General features: G+C 42.7%; 1 protein-coding gene across 6 annotated transcripts in view; it reads left to right on the plus strand.

Moving 5' to 3' along the window:
- The window catches only part of IL1RAPL2 (interleukin 1 receptor accessory protein like 2), a 569,055-nt gene that overhangs the window by 332,515 nt on the left and 217,034 nt on the right, over positions 1-19,506 (plus strand). The gene's annotated exons all lie outside the window — the stretch shown is intronic.

Here is a 19,506-nt window from a genome sequence, read left to right on the forward strand (position 1 = left end):
GGGAGAAGAAAGAGAGAGGAGCAATGAGACCTTCTAGTGACCTCAACCGTAACAAATGTTTCAAACTGAAACTTTTTTTAAAATCAAAAGGGAATTAATGGAATCAGATGAATGAGCAAAATCTTGCAACAACTCCACACTTTCAGGAAGAATCCTACAAGCTACACTTGGGAGCAGAAAGAAAAGGAGTACTCGTGGCACCTTAGAGACTAACAAATTTATTTGAGCATAAGCTTTCATGAGCTACAGCTCACTTCATTGGATGCAGAGAAATTCTTTCTTCTCATTCCTTTTTAGTATGAACAACTGAAATATGTAACGTGCATTTTTGTATCTGGAGTCACTCTACCTTGCTACTGCCATTGTCTACTTCCATGACAAGATCATATCACTTCTCTGAGTCTAATCTCCCTAAGTGGTCATGGAAACAGCTGATCAGTAAATATGAGGGGCAGAGAAGAACCTACCCAAATTAGATTTTTGCTGAGAGCCTCAAACCTAAAAGGGCCTTTACTGAGTGCAGATATTGTTCTATGCATTTCCTCTGCTACATTTTCATGGAAATGATGCATTACATTTTACAGTAGTTTGATTTTCTAAAGGAAATCTTCCTCTTTACGACAATAAACAGTGCCAGAAGTAGGTTGAGTGCTGACACATACGGCACTAAAGGACCATGGAATGAATTCCACAGCTGTGTTCTCAAGCTATAATAGAAATGACAGCCTATTTAGAGCAACATATAGGAAGTGCCAAAAATTAGAGCTTTCCTGTGACATATTTAAGTTGATTGAATTAATACTTGTTGAGGTTTTCTTTATAAATTATCTTTTTAATATTCATTTTCCATTTCTTACAATAAGTGTTTCTGGATTTGTGCCAGAAGCCCTAGCCATGAACTTCAACTTACCTAGCTAAGTGTCAAAAGGGGACAACTGGACTCTTCCCACCCAGCCGATAAATCTCACCTTAATTATTTTAGGCATCATACCTCAACCAAGTCCAGTATAAACCCAGCATGGGGAAGGCAATTTCATAATGCTGCTGTCTTTCCCAGAGAGATTGGCAGACCCAAAGCTTTTTCGAGGGGTGCACCTGATTTTAAAAGCTCCCCTCATCTATTCTGGGCACAGAGATGGTACCATGTCTAGAGCTGGATGTAAAACCAGGACAGTTTTCCTGTCCTGTGGACATTTTCAAGAGCTCAAAAATTTTTATGATCTCGAATCAGAATGAAAAGTCAAAAACTTGAAAGGTTTCATGAACTGAAAAACTGGAGGGGGAAAAAAAAGTTTGGTTTTGATCAGTCTAAATGTTTGGTTGTAGTTTTTACCTTTTTTTCTTTAAACTTTTTCCACTTTAATCTTAAATTTCAAAACAAAAAGTTGATTTGAATTGGAAAACCAGATTTTGAAAACGTTGAAAAGAAATATTTTGATAATTTCAAAACTTTTTTCATGATCACCGTTTTGTGAAAAGTTTGTTTCAATGAATCAATATTTCTGATGAAAAATTAAGAGAAAATATTCCAGCCCATGTTTAGCCATGTGACTGTTTGTGGCCAATCACAGCTAATTAAAACCACAATCATGCATTGAAAATCATGGGGAAGGCCTGTTACTGAAATCACTATGTCTCCATGTAGTTTTCAGTGTAGGATCAGGACTCAACAAGTGTCAACTTTGAATATCATGGATCAAATACTCACAGCCCAGATTCAAAAGTTCACAATCAACCCATGGGGGGCAAAACCATTTTTTAAAAATTACAGACTCATTTTGACATATGTAAATTGGTAGAAAATTTCTATTCAGCTACACTGGGTAACCATTTTTAGCTAAAACACAGGAGTCGTGAAGGCTTTGTAATGTACCAGTTACTGCAAACAAATACAGCTATGCAGATCAATATGCAGTAGCTTTATTTAAATAGGTGTGAAGTTCTGAGACAATTGCACAGGTATAATTATCTCTGTACACACTCAAGTTCTATTTCATCAGTGTCACTACTGATTTTATATCTTTTGTGTCTATAGCACTTCATAAAGCACTCCCTACAACTGCAGTTCTTGCTATGTCTCAGGTAAAATATGTGCTCCAGAAAAATCTATTTGGATTTGGAGGAAGGAGCAACTTACAATACCCTCTTTCAGAAGTCTCAGTTTTTACATTGTGCAAGAAACAAACTAAACCTGCTGTGAATGAGTGTGACAGCTGCAAAAAGCTGGTAGGAAACTACAAACCAGATGACAATTTACTTTAAGCTACTGATGCTGCCAGTCACATTTTCTATCATTAATATCTCCTTTTTAAATTAATCCCAGCCAGGTCCTCAGCTGGTGTAAATTAGCATAGTTCTATTGACATCAATAAAGCTGCACTGATATGTACCAGCTGAGGATCTGGCCCCTATCAAGCCCATCAAGGGTTGCTCTGTAGCTTGTAGTAGCTGCTAAAGTGACACCACTACAGATGAATCTATAAGGAAAAGAGCTCTTTAATTTTCCATCCCCAAAAGTGATACAAATTAATGGCTGTACTGTTGACCAAGGAGAGCTGTTCATCTACTCAAGTGAAAAATTAGTTTGGAAGACAAACAGTAAGTGTTGTGCCATATTTCCTATAAAAGTACAGTAAAGATACAAGCTTTACAGTCTATGAGAAATGTAGCAATATGCTGCAGTCTATGAATTATATATTGTGTCAGCACTCCCGGCGCTTTTCTTTACAGCAAACTGCCTTCCTATCTTATGAACATGCAAAGTAGTTAGAATGACAAATATCTTCACTTTTTATTGACCTACAATGGCCCCTAGTTCTCTAGCATAGTCTCAAGCATCAACTAGGTTTTTTCTTTTTCATCCAGTCTTAAATCAGATGATTGCAGTTCATAGCATTGGTTATTTGCTGCTGTCGGCATCAAGTAATTAGACAGCCAGGACTTCCACACTTATTTTCAGCTCCTCATTTATCCATTGTTGCACAGCTACTGTACCCCATTTAATCACTTACTGTGTAGTGTAAATGTCAGCCATGAGCTCCTTCTTTGAAAAATGCCTTTTATTTTGGAACCTGCTCAGCTGCAACTACATTCTTTGAGTATATTGTGCTTTCAATAATGCAGGTGGGTTAGTAAATGACTGGTAGTTTAAAGGCTTTGTTGCCCATGAAGGTGAGGTAAAGGCTGACCTTTGAAATAAACCAGAACACTGTCAATGCTTATATAAGAGGCTGCCTTAATTTAAAAAAATGATAGGGTGCTGATCCTTATTAATATATATATATTCACACAGTGATACTCATCCTGAAGGATTGCAAAATACTTTGTAAATCATGAAATAGATAGGTATACCCATGTGTGGCAAGGCAGGGGTAAAACCCCCTTTAAAGCCCTGCCAAAATGTTGGCTGAAGACGATTCTCTGGTCAAAAGGCCAGGTAGAGAGACATGGGTATGCAGCAGGGAGCCCAGCTGTAAGCCCTAATGAGGACTAGCTCAGAGCAACAAGCTGGGCCGAGTGTGAACAGCTGGGCTAAAGACGGGGGGTGGGGTATAAAAGCCCTGGGAAAACCTCAATGAGGGGGCTGGCCTGGGAGGAGACAGGAGCAGTGGCATATTAACGCCCAGGCCCACAGGCTGACAAGGCCGAGGCCTAGGGCGGCAAATTTGCAGGGGCGGCAAATTTATAACAGCAGCCAGAGGCTGCTTCTCCCGGTGCCGGTTCGCGCCCTCTGCCCCCCGCCCCGCCCTCATTCCCCGCCCCCTCCCTGCCCCTCTTGGTCCCCTTCCCCAAATCCCGGCCCCACCTCTTCTCCTGAGCGCGCCGCGTTCCCTCCGCTTCCCCCCTCCTTCGCGAAGCTGTTTCGCGCACAAGCGCTGGCAGGGAGCGGGGAGAAGCAGGACCCGGCGGCGCGCTCAGGGCAGGAGGCGAAGGCAGAGTGGAGGTGAGCTGTGGCAGGAGGGCTGGGAGCTGCTGGCGGGGGGGCGGGGGGCGGCTATTATTTCAGGGCCTAGGGGCAGCAAAATCCTTAATCCGCCACTGGACAGGAGGGCTGTTTCTCTGTCTCCTTATCTACTGGGAGGAGCCTCAAGGGCCAGAAGACTCCGGGAAGGGTCTGTGGTGTGATTGTTGTTGGGGGAATTGGGACTGCACAAGAACACTGTAAATAAAGACACAAAGGTGAAACCACGGAAGAAGGTGATGGGACTCTTTATTATACCAGCCTAAACACAGGGTACAGGCACAAAAGTGGGAGTGCCAACGCAGACCCTGTGACACCATGCCTATGGATCACTTCTCCTGTCACTGAAATGCAGCCACTTCTGGGGTGAAACACAGCAACTGTTTAATAGTAATTGGCGTAGCTAAAAAAGTAGTAGTCTTCATTTCCTACTTTATCCTCCCCATTTATAATGGCAGGGAAGATTTTAATAGCTGGACTGTAATTACTTTGAGTTAGAATTTGTCTAGGGTACCAGGATGATGGTTTCATACCACGGTGCTGAAAACTAAGCTTGGTCTACATTAGCACTGGACAATGTATGAAGTATTGTAGTGTAGAGGGAAAGGCACCCCCTACTGATTTGTCAGCACATTTATCGCAGCACATAGGCGATCCTCAAGTTTCCTATCCAGTACCTTCTTGGCCTGACCCTGCTTAGCTTAAATGAGATCCGACAAGATCACAGCACATGATGGTATTACTTCAGGCAGTAATGTTATTGTTATGATGTTTACCTCATTACCAAAGCTAATAACTTACAGATGTTTGCTCTGTCCCTTGCAATTTTGAAGTTGAAAGGACATATGTAAGACATGTTTTGTGTTTTATCATCTTGAATATTGTCTTTCCCCATTAATACCGTGTAATATCACTGTAGGTATTCTTAATTTAGTTTTACAACAAATTGATCTAGTCTTTATCTTTTACAATATTGATCAACTGCTTATAAATGAGAGGAAAAAAATAACAATGATTAACTAAATTTGAGTTTAAGTACATACAACTTCTACAGAATTAAAAATATGGGTAGCTACTTGGCTTCAAGAACTGACTTGTTTATTGCATGTGCTGGCTGTTTTTTGCAATGCAAGGCTGCTTCAGTAAATAAAATCAGGTTGCAAATAATGGGAAGAGGATAGTAAGCAGTTTAACTCTTCATCTTTTGCTTTGATTGTATTTTAAAAAAACTTTAATTATATTGCTCTGAAAGATGCTTGAGTTGACAGTCCTGAAGGCCACAGTGCTCTGTCTTAGACGGTGCAGGGAGGAGGCGAACCAAAGGAGAGGATTTAAATATATTAGATGGTAAAATTAATAGATGACATGTCTCAGTCCCCAAGACTGCTTTGCAAGATAACCCGGGGGAGAGAGCTTCCTCCCTCACTACCTTGCCAGTAAGTCCAAGCTCTGACCTTGATGAGCAGTGTAGCCTTCATGAACTCTGATTCTCTGCTCTGACTGCCACTATCTGTGCCGACTGTAATAGTGGATTTTGTGGTGTGACCACACATCCACCAGGAACTGGACCAAGATCATCAGTTAATTTCACACAGGTGAGATGGTCAAGGGCCTTTGATTGCTTCTGTCTTAGGCTAAGTGCAAGCACTGGGCCACTTTAGAAGTGAAAGATTGCATAGCTCATTAGTAATCCTGTTGTGGCTTGCGGAGTTGTCTGGCCCTGATATGAGTTTAACTTGAATAAGAGCAGGTTTCAGAGTAGCAGCCGTGTTAGTCTGTATTCGCAAAAAGAAAAGGAGTACTTGTGGCACCTTAGAGACTAACAAATTTATTAGAGCATAAGCTTTCATGAGCTACAGCTCACTTCATCGGATGCATTTGGTGGAAAAAAAACTTTTTCCAAGAACAAATCCGCACAGACACACCCCTAGAACCCCGACCTGGGGTATTCTATCTGCTACCCAAGATCCATAAACCTGGAAATCCTGGACGCCCCATCATCTCAGGCATTGACACCCTGACAGCAGGATTGTCTGGCTATGTAGACTCCCTCCTCAGGCCCTTCATTACCAGCACTCCCAGCTGTCTTCGAGACTCCACTGATTTCCTGAGGAAACTACAGTCCATTGGTGATCTTCCTAAAAACACCATCCTAGCCACTATGGATGTAGAAGCCCTCTACACCAACATTCCACACAAAGATGGACTACAAGCCGTAAGGAACAGTATCCCCGATAATGTCACGGCTAACCTGGTGGCTGAACTTTGTGACTTTGTCCTGACCCATAACTATTTCACATTTGGTGACAATGTATACCTTCAAATCAGCGGCACTGCGATGGGTACCCGCATGGCCCCACAGTATGCCAACATTTTTATGGATGACTTAGAACAACGCTTCCTCAGCTCTCGTCCCCTAATGCCCCTACTCTACTTGCGCTACATTGATGACATCTTCATCATCTGGACCCATGGAAAAGAAGCTCTTGAGGAATTCCACCATGATTTCAACAATTTCCATCCCACCATCAACCTCAGCCTGGACCAGTCCACACAAGAGATCCACTTCCTGGACACTACGGTGCTAATAAGCGATGGTCACATAAACACCACCCTATATCGGAAACCTACTGACCGCTATTCCTACCTACATGCCTCTAGCTTTCATCCAGATCATACCACTCGATGCATTGTCTACAGCCAAGCTCTAAGATATAACCGCATTTGCTCCAACCCCTCAGACAGAGACAAACACCTACAAGATCTCTATCATGCATTCCTACAACTACAATACCCACCTGCTGAAGTGAAGAAACAGATTGACAGAGCCAGAAGAGTACCCAGAAGTCACCTACTACAGGACAGGCCCAACAAAGCAAATAACAGAACGCCACTAGCCATCACCTTCAGCCCCCAACTAAAACCTCTCCAACGCATCATCAAGGATCTACAACCTATCCTGAAGGACGACCCATCACTCTCACAGATCTTTGTTGACAGGCCAGTCCTTGCTTACAGACAGCCCCCCAATCTGAAGCAAATACTCACCAGCAACCACACAACAGAACCACTAACCCAGGAACCTATCCTTGCAACAAAGCCCGTTGCCAACTCTGTCCACATATCTATTCAGGGGATACCATCATAGGGCCTAATCACATCAGCCACACTATCAGAGGCTCGTTCACCTGCGCATCTACCAATGTGATATATGCCATCATGTGCCAGCAATGCCCCTCTGCCATGTACATTGGCCAAACTGGACCGTCTCTACGTAAAAGAATGAATGGGCACAAATCAGACGTCAAGAATTATAACATTCAAAAACCAGTTGGAGAACACTTCAATCTCTCTGGTCACTCGATTACAGACCTAAGAGTGGCTATACTTCAACAAAAAAGCTTCAAAAACAGCCTCCAACGAGAGACTGCTGAATTGGAATTAATTTGCAAACTGGATACAATTAACTTACGCTTGAATAGAGACTGGGAATGGATGAGTCATTACACAAAGTAAAACTATTTCCCCATGGTATTTCTCCCCCCCACCGTTCCTCTGATATTCTTGTTAACTGCTGGAATTAGCCTACCTTGCTTGTCACCATGAAAGGTTTTCCTCCCCCCCCCCCCCCCCCCCCCCCCACCCCCCCCCCCCCGCTGCTGGTGATGGCTTATCTTAAGTGATCACTCTCCTTACAGTGTGTATGATAAACCCATTGTTTCATGTTCTCTGTGTGTGTATATAAATCTATCCTCTGTTTTTTCCACCAAATGAATCCGATGAAGTGAGCTGTAGCTCACGAAAGCTTATGCTCTAATAAATTTGTTAGTCTCTAAGGTGCCACAAGTACTCCTTTTCTTTTTGCGAATACAGACTAACACGGCTGCTACTCTGAAATCTGTGCTTATGTGGCTTTAGCAGATTAGAGTATGTGGCCCATTGTTTTAAAGGGAACGCTCAAGCTTATACGATAATGTTCTGTTGTCTATATTTGGGCTTGTGTGTTTGCATGACAATCTGTGACAGAATAAACTATTTCTAAATTTCTGAACTGATTTAGACAAGTGAGCAGTCATTTGAATCACGTACTTCAGTAGGTGTGTAGGGGACCAAAGACATTTTGGATCCAAGATTTGGTTATCAATGAAAAAAGAATGAATGATATTTAATAAGTTTGCAGTGTGGTGTGAATTGTGGTAAAGGAAGAGGGGAATAGAGGAATGTAGTAGGAAAGACTGGAAAAGACAGGAGAGGATACTGGTGACTGGCTGATTTTACGGATGAAAGTATCAGCATGAATCTGTTGAAACAACCACACCAGCTGTCAGTGAGAAAATGGATCTTTGTGAGTCTTCCTAAGAATTCTTCAGTTTCATCAAGGGGTAAAAAATTGCAATTTTTTCCCTCCCACTTTTTTTTTCCCTAGCAAAATTCTGCCCCAGGGAAATCACAATTTCCCTTTTGTGGTCTCCAGAAGGAGGGAAGCAGCTGTATTTCTACCTAGAAAACCTTGTCAGTCAATTGACAGAGAAGGTGAAGGGAAGCTTTGGACAATGCTGCAGTCAGAAGGAGAATACTGTGATGGCAGCCAGAGAGTGAGAAGTAAAAAATGGGGGGGAAAGTCAGTCCTGAAAGGTCAAGAGTTTGTAGTGTGGTTCCTGAGACCTGCAGCAGTGATACAGTCTATTAGATCCTGTCTTTGACAGGTTTCATCTTGTCTATGCAAAGAAAGGTTTCATAGTTTACCCATGTACTGAACTTACTACACTTGGGATCAGTGATGAGCTGCTAAAATCTTAACAACTGGTTCCCTCTTCATCCCACGAGGGGGTCATGGCCCGCCCCCCCAGCCCCAGGACTCCTGCTCCATCCACCCCTATCCCCTGACTGCCCCCAGAACCGGGCAGGAGGGTCTCGTGGGCCACCATAGTGAGTGCCCACCGCACCCCACCCTGCCCCTAAGAGCCAGAGGGACCTGCTGGGGGGTGAGGTGTGGAGTCCCAGGGGTGCTTACCTGGGGCAGCTCCGGGGAAGCATCTGGCAGGTCCCTCTGGCTCCTAGGGGCGGGGGAGCGTAACTAGGGGAGGAGCAGGGGGAGCGGCCGCTCCCCCCACTGATCACATCAAAAGTGGCATCTTAGGCACCGACTTCGTGGGTGCTCCGGCGCTGGAGCAGCCACAGGGAAAATGTGGTGGGTGCAGAGCCCCTACCGGCAGCTCCCCGCCCCCCGCCCGGCCCCAGCTCACCTCCACTCCTCCTCTGAGCGCGCCGCCCCGCTCTGCTTTGCTGCCGCCGCTGCCCCCCCCCCCCCCCCCCCAGCTGTTTGCATGGGAAGCCGGGGAGGGCTGAGAAGCAGGCGGCAGCTTTGCACTCAGGTCCAGGGAGGCGGAGGTGAGCTGAGCACTTCCCCTGCGCACCCCCCCCCCGGGTTACCTGCTGTGGCACGGGCGGCCCCCCTTGCGCCCCCCCACCCCAGCTCACCTCCGCTCCGCCTCTGCCTCCCTGGGCCTGAGCGCGAAGCCACCGCCTGCTTCTCAGCTCCCCGGCTTCCCGGGCGAACAGCTGATTCGCGGGAAGCGGGGGGGCGGCGCGTTCAGGGGAGGAGGCGGAGCAGAGGTGAGCTGGGGCGGGGAGCTGCCGGTGGGGGCTCTGCACCCACCAAATTTTCCCCGTGGGTGCTCCAGCCCCAGAACACCCACGGAGTCGGCGCTTAAGGCCCCACTTTTGGCCAGCTGTTAAATTTAGAAGCCCTTTTAGAACCGGCTCTAAAAGGGCTTCTAAATTTAACAACCGGTTCCAGCGAACCGGCTCCAGCTCACCACTGCTTGGGATTGTTTGAGGCCAAGTTATCAAAGAGGATTTCTTCTCAAACATTAGAGGAGTTCCAGGCAAGAGGATTCAGGTTGCTACAGATTATGGTAACATGGCTGAAGCATTATAGTAAAGCCCAAAAGTGTTTCAGAGTCGTTCCCTCCAGGATGGTTATCACTACATTAGTTACATAAAAGCAGACTGGGGAAAGCTGGGCCCATCTAAACTGTGCACAGTGGACTATTATATGAGTAGGGAGAGAAATACCTTTTTGTTTTCAAATTATGCTCTCCATGCTAGGGGCTCAATAATTCATAGCTAAGATGTTTAAATTATTTATTGCATAAGCAAACATTGATGTTTTGTTTCAGCTTAAAGGAATCTCATGACTTGGGAGAGAGATTAATATGATTCATCAAACTCTGAGGACTGGCAGAGGGAATCACATGTATTAGTTTAATGTACATGATGTCTGCTGGAAAGAATGAAAAGATTGTTCCTCTTCATTAAGTCCTAGGAGGAGCATAGCTACAGCTTTCAGCATCTTAGGAATTTCTGGCTCGCTGCTGCAGATTTAAGTCCCCCATCAGCCCAGCACTGTCTTTTTAATATTTAAAATTGTACCTGGTTTTTCAGCCCTCAAAAGGGCTTTCATTGCTCTGCCAGTGTTCTAGCTGTTACAGCTGCTGCTGTCACATTTAATAAGGACTTTGCAGAGTGTAAATATTGCACTGCTGCACCAGCTTTTCTTTGGCACAGGAAAAGATCTTTGCTCATTAAGATGAGGTGTTCTTTGCTAGCTCGGCTGACATTCAGGTTTCAACTCAAGGTGACAAAGATCCATAATTCACCCACTGTTTACATCTGATGTCACTGAGAGGTGAACCTTTGCGAGCTCAGATCCCTACCTGATGCCATAATGAGGTCATTGACAAAGGCTAGTAGCTTGTCATGCCACATGATAAATACAGGCTAGGGGAAAATCTTAAATTATCAAATTGTTCTTGGACTATAATGGCTGCTGTTTGAGGTGTTACAAATTAGAATTTTGCCTATAGCTTCTGTTATTGTACCATGAATCATGACTGTGTGGTTACATATTTCTCATCTCAAGGATTCATCTATGCAATAAAACAATAACTTGCCCTTCATCACTTGTGAACTCTACAGGAAACAGAAATATGAACTGGACAAAAGCTCAAGACACTGTAAAATATCGGGGCGGGGGAGGGAAGCAAACTTGATGCCCTCTTGCCTGTCATAACATTTGTTTGTTCTAATGCTTTTCTCCCCAGCCTACCGTTCTGTATGTGTCAATCAAACTGAATATAATTAGTGTTATTTAGTTTCCGACAGTCAGGATTTAACAAAAACATATAAAGTTTTCAGCAGACAACACACAGCATCACAACTGCTATATGTATGATATATGTTTACCATACAATATGTCTGCCAGAATGATGCATGCTATGTAGTATATTCTTGTGCCAAACCTAGAAAATTCTGTGACCCTATGGGAGAAGTTTGCACATTCAGATACCAAGCTGCCCCTACCAAATTTGCATATGAACCAGCTGTGCCCAGGTAATCCTATATTTGCACACAAACAGGATTTTCTGTGTAGCAAATGGGTCAATTGTGCATGTGAAAACTGATACTTGTGTTCAATTACCCATTGAAAAGCAAATATAGAATCTGTAGCTTGAACAGGTATGTATACAATTTTTCAAGGGGCACTTTAAAAAAAACTGCTTTGGAAAATTTGACCCTGTATATTATGAGGAAACATTTGTTCCATTTGTCTTCATTTAGGTGCAACTGCGTATTACGTATGAAGTGCCCACAATGTGCTCAGCACCATACATTACATAGAGAAGGATGTGCTCCGTGCCCCAAAGAGCTTACATTGTGACAGGCAGATAATGAATCAGTTGCTCCTAATTATCCTTTCTGGTGGGAGCAAAATAATGTCACACGTTTAATGGAAATTAAAGGCAACAGCCATAAAACTGATCAAAGGAAGTCCCTTTCAGAGGAAATTCTCAACTGGGCCTCGGAAGCCCTGGGTTCTATTTCTGGCTCGGCCACTGGCCTGCTGGATGAACTTGCGCAAGTCATTACACCCTTTTGTGCCTCGGTTTCCCCATCTGTAAAAATGATATTGACTTCCTTCCTAAAGTGCTTTGAGATCTACTGCTGAAAAGCAGTATAGAAGAGCTAAGTATCTATCTATTTATTACAAAGCTCGGAAGTAACCTGTGGAACTCAGACCAAGAGTATAGCATGATTGTACACAAGGGCACCCACAGTTATGTTCGGTAGGATTTTTAAAATAGGGATATAAATCCTTATGCTTAAAGATGTCTGCCCGCCATTAACAACTTGAGAAGACACTTCCCCTTTGGGAAGGTTTCTCCATAATTGCCCAATATGGAGTTTATTGCACCTTATTCTGAAGTATCTAATACTTGGCCCCTGCCAGAGAGAGGATGCTTGAGTAGTTGGAGAACTGCTGTGATGCAGCATGGCAATTCGTATGTTAATTACTTTTAATTACTTTTTTTAAAGATAGCTCAGATTCTCCTGTATTCAGCCAATAGTTGGATCTATCACTAAGGGATTCTGCAAAAAAGAAAAGGAGTACTTGTGGCACCTTAGAGACTAACAAATTTATTTGAGCATAAGCTTTCGTGAGCTACAGCTCACTTCATCGGATGCACAAGCCCCTTTAGCACATCAGTACCTGAACCCTTCAGCAGGCAGTAGTAGCCTTAACCTTGTACGGTCCACAAAACCACACACAACCCTGCTTCTCCTGTGCATGCATTCCTTGGAACCACAAACCCATTTCCCGGAGAGGAAGGAAGAATATTATCTTGCTTCCCATAGAACTCCACGCAAGCTAAGATCTGTCCTGGAAACAGGACAAGGCTGCACATTCCCAGTCTTTGGAGAAGATAGGACTCCACCCTCTTGAGAAAACATTCTAGACATTTACTTTTGTTCTCAATGTTAAACCATACATTTTTTTTAAAAAAATTGTCTTCCCTGACCCATCCTTCCCCTTTACTGATGTCCTCTTCCTTTGACTGTGGCTCACACTGATGTTTTCAGTGTGATATATGTGTGAACCCTGCCTGTTATGATTTTATGTTAAGTATCCAGCTGTGGAAAGAGATGGGTTGTGAGGCGGAAAGGTCTTGCTAAAACATGTCATTTCTGAAAATCAATCATAAAAACTAAGCAACGACAAACAAAATACATACATAAAGGCTTTACTGTGCAGCACACATTTTTTCACCTAAATATTATAGGCTATTCCTATGTTTGAACTCCCTGAGCTACAGAGGGAAGAAAATGTACTACTGCTCATTTTGGTAAAATTACTGCATTTCCAGAATATTATCATTCTCACTTTTGGACACCTTGTGGAGTCTGATCAGCACTTAAATAGGTGTATTCTTGCTTTGTACACTCATCTTGCTCTGGTTCTGTTTGAGTTGATAGAATTGATATTTCTTTACTTTCACCCAGATAGCATGCTTGGCTAAGAACTGCTGGCTAGATTTGTATTAAAGGGAAAGAAAATGAAATAAAAATACAGTGCCTGAGTTTCAGACCAGAGCACCTAAGTGATAGCAACTAATGCTGCATTTGAAATCTAATACTAAATACTAGACAGGGTCCTAAACTCAGAATCAGAGGTTAGAAACCTCTGAGTTATGGGCAAATACAGATCCAGATCTGAGTCAGGTGACAGGTGCATGTACCAGAACCCTGAATCCAAGCAAAGTTAATTTTTTTGGGAAAGTCTGGATGCTTATTTGCCCTTTGTGACTCTGCTCCATTTCTACCACATGCTATAGTAACAAGAGCGTTAGTAAAAAGAAAAGGAGTACTTGTGGCACCTTAGAGACTAACAAATTTATTAGAGCATTAGTGGCAATCCAAGTGACCACACAATGGCTGGGCAGCCTGTTATAACTTCTGAAGTTTGAAAATTAGATACATCAGACCAGAGCCTCCGCTAGTGTAATGCAGCGGAGAACAGCTGAAGTCACTAGAACTATAATCTACACGAGCTGAGGGATTTGGCCTTTTATTGTTAACTGTTAGCTGCTTGCTGTAAAAGAAGGTTCAGTGAGTTGCTCCTGTTTTATTTAGATTTGGCACATAGCTTACTGTATATCTCAGGATTTTTTTCCATTGCACAGGGCAATACATGATAATTCCAATGCAATACAATGAATTCCTTTTCTTGTATCTTCTAGTGAACTAGCTTGCTAAGTATTCTTTAAAGTCAAAGGGTATTTATCATAAGTCCTGTAATAGCAGAGCGGTTTTGAGATATAAAGTTCCATTTCTCTTTGTTGATGAAAGGCGGAAAGCAGTGGTGAGCTGGAGCTGGTTTGCACCGGTTTGCGCGAACCGGTTGTTAAATTTAGAAGCTGGTTTAGAACCGGCTGTTAAAGGGTTGGGCAAACTCCAGCCCATGGGCCACATGTGGCCCGCAGGACTGTCCTGTCCAGCCCGCCTGAGCTCATGGCTGGGGAGGCTCCCCTTGAGAATCCCTTTTTACGCACCTGGCAGCGCTCCAGGTCTTCGGTGGCACTTTGGCGGCGAGTCCCTCAGTGCCGCCAAAGACCCGGAGCGAGTGAAGGACGTGCCGCTGAAGTGCTGCTGAAGACCTGGAGCGAGTGAAGGAACCGGTTTTTCAGATTTTGGCAGCTTATCACTGGCAGAAAGGGAATCAGCTGAATCACTTGAAAACATTTGGCTGCAATTTCTCATACAACACTCATTTGTCAACGTATCAGATGCATTGCTGCAGAGATACGGGACCCTGATGTTTTGTGGCATGTGCTGTATATCACTCCAGCTAGAATGTGAACAAAATGCAAAGCAGTAGAAATGCATAGCTATGCTACGATTGTCACTGAGAGAGTTCGTTATTCGGGTAGTCTTTAACATTAAATTATAGGCATTCGTTTGTATTCACAGGCATGAGGTAGTTGTTGCTTGTATTACAGAAGAGCCCAGAGGCCCAAACTGAGATCAGATGGGCCTGATTCTAATCCCATTTACACCAGTGTAAATCAAGAGCAATTCCACTGAAGTAAATAGAATTGCACTGGTGTAAAACCCTTGTGTGATCAGAAGGAGGCCCCAAAATATTTCAGTATATTTTGCATCTAAAATTGAGTTGACTTCTTTTTGAGTATCTGACCTTCAAAAGCAATATGAACAGATTTTTTTCCAACAATAACACGGGGCTGTGATCAAGCCTGAGAAATTTCATACCCAAAGGGAAAGTTTCATAAACCACTGACTTGGAATGAAAGTGCCATCTTGCCTATACAATGGTAACTACTCTAGCAACAGCTAATGTGTAAGTACCAAGAATAAATAAAAATGTCAAAGCCTGATGGGGACAGTGCAGAAGATAGAAAAGTAACCAAGTGAGGAAACATCAAAATGATTATCCTGATTTGCAAGAAATCCAATAGCAAATATAGATATTTACAGACTTATTGAGTTGATGGTGATTCTGCTCTTGTCATAATTGATGCCAGTAGCAAAAATCTGGGCTACAAAAACAAGCATGCAAAACAGGCTCCTTTCCTTCTTGGTGGTCTCCCCTCCAAATGGTGACTTAGCCAAGCCCTGTTGTGCTTTCATAAGCATTAAGATCAAAACTAATTAAACTAGTTCAGCCGTGGTGCTGCAAGCATCCATGCTCTCAATGGTTCCACAGCTACATTAATTCCAGGGTGCACTTATCTATATCAGCATTTTAACTGAATGGTTTTAAATCAAGAGAGCCTAATTCTTCTTGCGCTTATACTGTTATAAATCAGAATGAATTCCCCTGAAGTCAAAGGAGTTACTCTTGTGTAAAGCTGGGAATCAGGCCCCTTGCTCACAAATTGTGCAGGTGAACAGCTGCCCAGATACAGAAGTTGAAAACTTTGTTTGCAAAATGAAACAAGAGTGGTGTTCAGTACAGTTCAGCCTCAGTGAAAAGTAGTCGAATTTTAGCTGCTGGGTAAAGGTTTTGCTTTGTGGTAGAGCGAGAGCTCTCCAGGTCTGTCCCACAGTAAAAACAAATATATACGCACTCAGCTATGAAAATGATCATGCAATCAAATAATCACAAATGTCTTAACCATCACTTCATTTCACAACTGCGGTTTTTTTCCAAGCGTGCCATAGCAAAAGACCCTGATCCAGGACTACGTTCAAATGAATTAGGATGTTTTAAAATTGAAGCTGTTTTTGAGCTACCCAAGCTTTAAAAAGCCTCTAAAAAATGTAACATCTACAAAATTTTTGTTTAAGTTAAGCGCAGTTTGTTGAAAAATTTGTTTTGCTGTTGGTTTCCTTCTTTTTTAACTCAGCAACAAAACCCTTTATATTCTTTTGGTCTTCAGTGTAGAGAAGGAAGAAATCTATGCTCTCTTCTTGTGCAAAGAAAATGGAGAGCCGTATGATGGGAGGAGAGAGCATGTGCATGAGGACTAGGAATCTGTGTGTCCATTGTGGGGATTGTGTCATTGAAATGATTCTGCCTGTTTGAGTTCATTCATGGCCACTCTTTCTACATTATGCTTTATATCCATCTACATCCCGCATAGTTACCTGACTGCAGAAATACTTAGTCAGCTAGTTGAACGTTGCACTTCAGATTCTCAGTCCTATTCCTGTATTCACAGGATGTCAGTGGGACCACTCATAGATCTGAATTGACGTCCATGAGCTCCGACTTAGGCTTCATGTGACAAAGGACTACTCATGACTGCAATCCAGCAGTCCATTCCCATTCAGCAAAGCATAGAAGCTTAATTCCCTTTGCAGACCATGGGATTTAAGCAAGTGCTTAAACTTAAGCACATGTTAAATGTTTTGCTGGGAAGGAATGGAGCCAACCATGTGCCGAAATTACTTACTGATTTGGCCTCCGTGTGAGTAGGGGTTTGCAGCATACTTCTTTTTTTTCTAGCTGTCTTCACATACAGCACAGTTCTGCACGAATTTGCAGGCCTACCTAACAAGGGCAACAGGGGGTGGCACAGTACCTCTTCCTGCTGTGCTGGTTAGGGAAAGCAGCTACGCTGTTGTCATTATAAAGGATGCAGCCCTGTTACAAGTGCCATGAAGTCAACACATGGCACTTGTAACAAACAATGGTCACCTCCAACTGACATTAACTTTAAATAGTAGAAGTGTATGTGGCAGAAAAACATACTGTTTCATTAAGGAGGTTGACAATAAGACCTTTATTGGCTACATGTAGCAAAGAAAAATATAGCTCCAAAAAGTGTAATTGCTTGAAATACACACATTTGTCCCATTAAAATATACTAGCATATTAATTAAGAGCCCATCTCTCATGTAAAGAAAGGAACAGATTCACAATGAAACAGGGCCTGTTGTACCCTACCAGCGCCTGTATGAAAGTCTACAGGCAAAAAGTGATTTGTTCTGATCCTTATAATTAGTGGAATAATTAATAATAACAACATCCACTTCTACAACAGGCTTATATCTCAGTACTGTTTCACTGACATGGGAGAAAAGTAGACACAAGTCAGCACAGACATTGCAGATAATACTTATCACCTTTTAGCTGGGTATATCTAATTTAGAGACCTGACAAATATATCTCTGCAGTTCTAGAATGTGTTGCTTAATAACCTGGGCGGACTCTGGAATCATAGATCCATCAGAAATGAATTCTACAAGGGCAAGCGGGGTGAAGGATATAAATTAAAACTCAACATTGAATATGGTATTTGAAGGCTATGGAATATATTTCAGCAGCGGGTTGCTGCTTCCATTCCAAATATTTTATCCTCTAAGATAATATCGACAGTCTTTGGAAAAGCTTCCAAAATTATAGTGGGCGGTGATCTTTCTCTCGAATTGTAGGTAGAAGAGATGAAATTACTAGCAGGTTGTGAATACTAGTAAATTAGAAGCAGTGTCACTCTCTAAATGTCGTATGTGGTGGCCAATTCCTGAGCTGATATAAATTGATATAGTTCCAATGACTTCAGTGGGGCTATGACAACTAATACCAGTTAAGGAAATGGCCCTGTGAGTTAAAGTGTTTCTGTTCCAGCTCTTTTTCTTCACATTTTTTTGGCTTCGGGCTGCCATCTTTATTGGATGGGATAAACATTTCCATCATGATTTTGTGATTTTTACTTTGGACTGTTACAGTCTAATATGATAAATGACTTGGCACAATGTCATCAAATTGTATCAACATGTCATTCCATTGCAACGTGGTGTTGAAACCGGATGTCATTTTTCAGTCTCCAGAATTGGTTTGGGGTCTCAGACTCCTTAAGGCACCAAGGTTTTCCTCCTTAAACATGGAGCAATCCCCAAAATAACAAACAGCCACCCTCCCCTTCTATTTTTTTGGGGGGGCAGGTTTTCACTCTTTCCCTTTTAACATCTTTTTGCTAAAATCAAAACTTTGTAGCTGTATTGGGTTTAGGAATGAGATCAAGTTGATAAAGCAATATATTTTGGATCAAGGCATAATTTGAACACAAATTTATCAGCCCAGAATTCTGTTTTAGAATTCAAAGACATTATTTGCCTATATGTTGTTTCATTAAAATTATTTTTATTACACTAATAGATACCACATAGTAGAGAAAACGCCAGAAATGTGAAATGGGAAGTTCTGTACTGGCTGTAATGATATTTTTTAAAATAAAATAAGTATTTTGAAGCATCTCAGGAAAAGGGATATAGAATGTTAGATAATGCAGATGGTCCCAGAGTCCCGAAGTTTGGATCCAGATCTGGAATTTCCTCAGGTTCAGAGATTTTCTGATCCAGAAATCTTCTTCAAGGTATTTATCTGTCTTCAGATTTTGTACTGGTGCCCATTACCTTAGTATTTGAGTTCCTGTCACATCAAGTTGATTGGCAATTGGCAGTCCCTGGTGGACTTCACAAAGGCTCTGCCTCTTCTCCCTTTCTGAGGTATAAAAGCTCTGCAAGGGGATAGGGTTATGTTCTGCTTGGTTGGTTGATTTTAAATCCCTCCCTCCCTTCTACCTAAATGCCCCTCCAGGAAGTTGAAGGAAGGAAGATGAGTTCATTTTCAAAATAGGCTTCTTTTGTCATGTATTGGAATTATCCTGTCTGCGGCTTTCAACAGGATTTAACTCTTAGTCTGGATATTTTCGACCTGTTCTGGGGAGAGATGTTATAGGCAGGAGACAGAGTGAGTGAGAAAAACCAACAAAGTAATGGAGACAAGTCCTGTGGCTGGATTTAAATATTGTGTGGCTTACCTTTTGTTAGACTGTAGGGGCTCAGTTGTGGCTTTGGGATGAGTAAGGGGTTGTGCATTGTTGTGCTACCCCAGGAGCGACCAGAATACAGATTATGACTCTGACAGTCACAATCTATGTTCCAGGTTCTCCTTCCTTCTAGGGGGAAATACCCTGCACCAGGTCTATATCTAGTGCAATGTACTTCTCCTAGTACTTTGTTGTAGCTATGCTAACCCATGTGTGTTGTGGAGCAGGAGCAAAGGCCACTCGCCATCTTCTCCCACCAACTCCCATCTGCCTGTGCAAAGGAGAGCACAGCAGCCCCATGGAGCAGCTTCAGATAGTCAATATAAAGGACTAAAGGGTGTAGCTGTTATACGAACCACCATGCAAAATAACTTCTGAGAGGCCATGGCAAAAGACACAAAAGAAATA

The sequence above is a fragment of the Dermochelys coriacea genome, chromosome 9 (genome assembly GCF_009764565.3).
Source record: "Dermochelys coriacea isolate rDerCor1 chromosome 9, rDerCor1.pri.v4, whole genome shotgun sequence".
Classification (NCBI taxonomy): domain Eukaryota; kingdom Metazoa; phylum Chordata; order Testudines; family Dermochelyidae; genus Dermochelys; species Dermochelys coriacea.